We start from the raw sequence: 6,491 nt of genomic DNA, 5'->3' as shown, positions 1-6,491 counted from the left end.
GCCTGTGACCACTGTAATGGAAAAAAGGTTTCTGTGATATTTTGCATAGCATGGAGAGCTTTTTGTGTTTGGGTTTTTTGTTGGTTATTTTTTTTCTTGTAACATCCTGATGGCAATATTAAAGGGAACAGCACCTATTTTTTTCTAGATAAGGAATTTTTGGTCTCATAGTGAGAAACTTTTTTCCCCACTCATGGAAGAATATTTATATTTGAAATGAACTTTTAAGTTAACTGTAAGGTAAAACATTTTCTGCATTTTCAGCAGTCTAGGGCATCTCCACGCACACCTATTTGGGCAGGTGAAATAAGATGACTGTATGGAGTTACCTGACAGCACACCTCTTTTGGGATCCCTTTAAGCTTTTCTGACAATATTTTGGTGCCCATGGGCTTGAGACTGTAGGAAAGCATCAAAGAGCAAAAAATGATGGTTGGGATTTAACCAGTGTCTCCCTTCCCTGTGAAACATGTCTGGTTCACAGGGATTGCATCCCAGGCACGTGAGCACCATGACCTGCACCAGATACTCCACTGACCCTTTCCTCTTCTTTTCCCACAACACTCAGTCACTTAATGGAGAGAAAATGTGAGAACGGACACTTCACCAAAAGCAGAGATGTGTTTTATCATGCTAAGTGGGATCCTCCGTCCCAATCTTCACACCTCGTTGGCTGGGTACCAGAACCAGCCAGTCTAGAGGCAGGAACGCACAGATGGCTCACGCCACCCATGTGAACCAATAGCAATATTGCAGTATCGGCTATTCCACACAAATTATTCAGGAATAATTCCCAGAGGGAGAAAACAACAAAAAAAGAATTCCTAACTGCATTTGTGAATTACAGAAATTCTTAATAATTGATAAATTAAAGAATTTCACTATTAGCTTCAGCATAACAACAAGAAAGATGTGGAAAATGTAGCAGTAAGTGATTTGCTGTGATTTTTTTCTCCTGTTTAATTACTTGACTGCTGTAAAAACTAAACCAAGTTTCAAAGGTAACTCAAATTCCCCCATCACTAGACAGCACATAGCTCTTCCCATCTTGTGAACTTCCAGACAGCTGGGCTGAGCAGCTTTCCTTTAAACCCACCTAAGTTAAAGAAGACAAACAATTTAGGTCCATTGATGTGTAGCTGCGGAGCCTCCTGTTTAAACTCCGGGAGATGGAAGAAGCATAAAGCTAGTGCATAGGATTTTCTTTGCATTGATTAGATTAAAGGACATCAGCATGAGTGGTTTGTGTGATGATCAAAAGATTTAACACACTCTGCACCTGTCACAGGTACGAGCTCAATTCCTTATAGATAAAAACAGAGTGGAGCTGGCATAGCATGAGAGACTTACAGGAAAGGATGTGCAGAGAGTATATTTAAAGAAGGCTGCATAAATATAGGATTAAATGTTAGTATTAGATGATAAAATGTTAATTTTGCTTAATTAGGCCATTCCTAGCATAGAGTTCCTGTTGATCAGAGCACTCTCTAGCAGATAAAGAGGGTGATAAGGAATTGTCTTCACAGAAATATGAGAAAGTTTCTAAATACTGATTTGGCAAAAAACCCAGTAAATGGCTGCAAAGATTAATGTCATTTGCACAAAGGCTCCGTGGCCTGACTGGGATGGAGTAAATGGGAAACCCTCATCTCAATTTGCTATTTTACTTTTCCTCCAGAGGCTCTGACTTGCCCATGGGAATGTGGAGCCCCTCCGCTATCACCGGTCCTAAAATCGGACTGGAAATCTGGAGACTGCTGGGACACAAACAGCACTGATGTGCCCTCCCCAAAGCTGACAGTGAAGTGTGTTTCCATGGTCAGAGACCCATATTTCGTGAGAGTTGAACTCAGCTCGAGAGATTGCCATGTTCCTCAAGGATCCTTGTTTACAGTTTTTATCAATTAAACAAACTCATGCCACAAAGTCCCCCTCCGCAGCCTGAGCAGCTCTCTGATGCTCGGGTTTTCCCGCTCTCGTATCTGCAAGAAGCCTCAAGCTGAGAAATGATCCATGCAGGGGGGAGAGGACCTGAGCAAAGTGTGCTGCTGGTAGAAGGGAAACAGAGAGCTCAGCAATGCGTACCCCCATGCACCAGACCCGCTCTGCAATCGCCAGTCTTGCCACATGGTTTTAACTGCCATCTGCCAGGGTCTGGCTGGAATTGGCACAGCTGGAGCCTAAAATTTTCACATCCCGGGGACAAGATATGAGAAGTCAACCTCTCTGAAAAGGAATCCTTTGTTAAGTGATCTCCTAATGCTAAATTTACATTTCTATGTGCTCACGGCAACTTAAAAATAAATAAATTAAGTATAACAATTGGGCAATTAAACAATACCCAGATAAAGATGGAAACCGGCAGGATGCCAAGGAACAGGCAGTTGGGTGACGTTAATTTTGTGATACATTGCATTTTATACTATTTCTTTCTCATTACACATGTCACATCAGTCTCACTGGCCTGTCATATCCCTGGTCCCCGTATGCATCAAAAGGCACTAACGGAGAGGAGAAGGAAGAGCTGAAAACAAGACGAGGTGCAGGTGCACCGCCTTGTTCTCAGACTATGGCCAGTGGTTTCCTTTTCTCCTCAAGGACACTAAAGTCAGCTCCAAAGTTTTTGTTTCTCTAAGAATTAATTCCTTAACTTCCAAGTCCTTTACTGGACATAAACCCCATCTTAAAAACCAGGGAGGTTTAAGCAGGAAGATGCAGAAAGGGGCTGCATAGGACACAGGCATGAAGCAGAGGTCTCAGGCTGACCTGGCATCCCATGGACCAGGCAGTTCAGATGTGCTTCTCATGCTTTCATCTGCATGGACCGTCCCGTATCATTGCCATACTGTGCACAAGCACTCCTGCTGCTATGGGGGAGTCATGGGGTCCTGGAGACAATGACCACACTCGGATTTTCAAATTATCCATGTTATCCAAGTTATCAAGTTATCCAAAAGAGTAAATGTCTCAGTGATACCTTTTGGAAAAACCCAGCATTAGCCTTGGAGGAGACTGTGGATATTAAGCAGTTTGACTCTTTAACTAGAGATCTGAACTTCCTCGGATAACCAAATATTTTGCCCTGAATGCAATTTGTCATTCTATGATATTTGCAAACCTGTGTCTGAATCCCCTCTGCCAATCAGTCAGTCATCCTTTGAAATCTGGTTTATATTCCTGTTGTGATCATCACCGATTGCATCGAGCCAGCCTGGTGCAGAAACCGCAGTGCTGTATAAACTTAGAGAAGGGGATCAAAGCAGCAACACCTTGCTCACTCCATATGAGGGCTGTTTCCCACCCAGGGGTAAGGGGAATGACCTAAGGGCAACATCTGTCCATAACAGCACACACCGATCCCTTTTCTGCAGCAGCCAAGGATGTTATTTCTTGTCCCAGGCTTGTGGACCCCCATTCAAGAAGCGGTTGAGCCATAACCGGTCGCAACGAGCAGGATTTCTTGTTGTGATTTCAGCAAGTGCTTCACTGAAGAAACAAATTTCAAGCAGAAATTCTGCCTCTGGTCGGTCACTGATGCACAACTCCAACTTACAGCATTTGACAATCTGATCAACATGCCCAAGAGAAGTGGCTGTGTCCCCTCCCAAGCTCTTGTGCCCCTCCAGCCTTCTTGCTGGCTGGGCATGAGAAGCTGAAAGATCCTTGACTTAGTCAAAACACTACTTCGCAACAACCGAAAACATCAATGTGTTATCTACATTCTTCTCATACTAAATCCAAGACATAACACTATACCAGCTACTAGAAAGAAAATTAACTCTATCCCAGCCAAAACAAGGACATTCTTTAAATCTCTCCAGTGACCAGATTATTTCTTCCTGGGTCTAGCCCTCTGCAAAAGCATCGCTCCTTCCCAATGCTTGACATTCAGAGGTGACACAGAAACAGCCACGGCTCTGCCCAGCCACTGCAAACACTCGAGCACGGCACTGAGCTGGCTGGTGGGCAGGCACCATGGGTAGCCCTCACTCATCACTGGGAAATAAAGCCATCCCAATGCTGAGCTTGGAAAGGGTTATTCTTCATAGAGGAAAAAGAAAATTTAAGACTGCAAAACTTCCTTTGACAGGGTTGTCTTTTAATTACCCTGTGGAATGATAAAATCCCAGCACTGAAAATGTGTCTTTACAAATCTCTAGCTGGAGTAATTAGTCCCGTGCCTGGCTCTCCTGAGAGATTATTGCTGCCTTCTTTTCAGATTACTTACCCAAATAGAAGTGGAATCATTGCTATGTTTGACAGTGAGATATAAAATATCAGATAAAGCTGTTAAAATACTGTTTCACACGCTGTGTTTCTGCAGAGTAAGGAAGCATCTGCTCTCTCAGTATCAGCAGCAAAGCTGAGCAGAAAATTCACAGCTGAGGGCTGAGATGATGAATCTCACTTCTTTTTTTGTTCCTGGTCATTCCTGGAAAGATCCAAGTAATCAAGAATTTAGTCATCATTCAAATGACTCAAATAACATTGTTTGCAGCTTGTGTCCATTTTAAGGCTTGAATGTGCTCATGGGGTTTTAGGTCTGGTGAGTCCCCTGCTATGGTCTGAGGAACTCAACTGGAATACTTGTGTACAAAGTTATTCAGTGGAAAATCCTGAAAAATCCAAGTCTTTTAATACCATGCAGACATATTAGGTGGACACCTCTGTAAAAGTCTCCCTCTTTATGCAGAGGTACTTATAGGGGATGCAAAATGTAGGTAAAGTCCCTCCTTTTGTATACTTAATTTTATGAGCTCAGAAGGAAGTTTCTCATTAGATATGGCATAGATCTGTGGTGAAATTTCCCTCAAAGAAGTTACGGTTGCTGTTTATTACTTTCTGGAACAAAAAAATCTTTCTTTGGGAACTAAAGTGCTTGCTACATTATGTCAGGCTGTGAAGCTTACAGTGCTCAAAAAAAGCCTTACTGACAATCCTCATCAGTTGTCGAGCTGTTGTACAGATCACACCCTTGTTATTTAGTTCTTGTTTTACCCACAGGGCAAATTTATACCCATGCGTGATTATTTCACAGGTCTGGGGTAACTGATGTGCTAGCTGCAGGGGCAGGGTGCACACTGTGGAAGCAGCAGCTCCATTGGGGAAGCAGTGTCCCAGCCTTGTCTCCTTGATAGTCTGTTCCTTGCCATCTCAAATAAATGTTTCTGTGTAATTCTCACTCCTTCCAAGGCAGATTTTGTGTCTCACTGACTTCTAATGTAACCCAGCATCGTAATGGAGCCGTCCCCTGGGTCACTAGAGAGGTGAAGAGAGCTCAGGCAGCTCAACTAGGATGAGGAACCACCAACTATCCTGTCCCCGCGGAAATTAAAACCATCCTAACACCTTCCAAGAATGAACTTTATGGGTCAGAAGTGTGCTCTGAAGTTTTCTAGTCCAGCCTGTATGCTCCAGTAGGTCCAGCTGCAGCAAATTCTTCAGGGCCTTGTTCAGTCACATTCTGAATATCTCCGGGAACAAAGACCCCACAGTTCCCCTGAGCCCCAGTTCCGGTGTTTCACCACCACATGGTGATAAAATCATTCCTCATAACTAAGGAGAACTTCCCTTGCTCCAGCTGGTGCCTCTCGTCCTCCCGCTGTGTGCCTCTGGGAAGAGCCTGGCCCCATCTTCCCCTCGCCTTCTCTCCAGGCAGCAATGAAATCTTCCCCTCATCTTCTCTCTGGGCTGACAGATCTGGCTCTGTCCCTCAGCCTCCCTTCCTCTGTCCTGTGCTCCAGCCCTGGCCACCTTGGCAGCCTGCGCTGGACCCATTCCAGCAGGCCAGCATCGTCCTTGTCCTGGGGAGCCCAAAAACAGGCACAATATGAAATACAACTGTTTTCCCACACCGGGAGTCGAACCCGGGCTGCCTGGGTGAAAACCAGGAATCCTGACCGCTAGACCATGTGGGACCACATCTGCCTCGTCCACTGGCTTGGCTCTGGACCTGCAGGGACAGCTAGTCCTGCTCCTGGCCTTGCAGCCCTACAGCCATCCCCAGCATGACACCATCCTTTTCTTCCCTGGTGCATCCCACAGCCTGGAGGGGGGAAAACACAGCGACATAAAAAAAGGCAACAGCCCAAGCTCTTTGACCTAGCTGGGGCTCTGCTGGGATTCTCCTGCAGCTCCATTTCAGAGCTCATGGTGGGACAGGCAGAGTTCATGCAAGCCCAGTCCCATGGGAGTATTGCTGCATTAGGCACCCCTGGATTGCAGTCCCCAGCACCTGCCCGCACGCAGGCCCTCGCACCCATCTCCCCAAGGAGTCGTGCTGCTGTGGAGCTGAAGGCAAGGTCACACACGGGGCCATGCAGCATTATTAATGATAACTGGTGGCAGAGCATTGCAGGAGCTAATTCCACCCGGCATGGTGGCAAGTGCACAAGCTGCTTCCCCTTTATTTCATGTGACTACACTTTTTTGTTTTTGCATGATTCCCTACAGTAAGTAGCTCATAATTAACAGCAGATAAATAACATTTC

At 45.2% G+C, this 6,491-nt stretch overlaps 1 non-coding gene across 1 annotated transcript; it reads right to left on the bottom strand.

Moving 5' to 3' along the window:
* Positions 1–5,846: 5,846 nt before the first annotated feature.
* TRNAE-UUC (transfer RNA glutamic acid (anticodon UUC)) lies at positions 5,847–5,918 on the bottom strand. Its single transcript has one exon. It is a non-coding gene; the product is annotated as a tRNA-Glu (tRNA).
* Positions 5,919–6,491: the final 573 nt, after the last annotated feature.

The sequence above is a fragment of the Harpia harpyja genome, chromosome 1 (assembly GCF_026419915.1).
Source record: "Harpia harpyja isolate bHarHar1 chromosome 1, bHarHar1 primary haplotype, whole genome shotgun sequence".
NCBI classification, from domain to species: domain Eukaryota; kingdom Metazoa; phylum Chordata; class Aves; order Accipitriformes; family Accipitridae; genus Harpia; species Harpia harpyja.
Note: the sequence above shows the minus strand (reverse complement) of the source record. Positions and strands in the feature narration are given on the sequence as shown.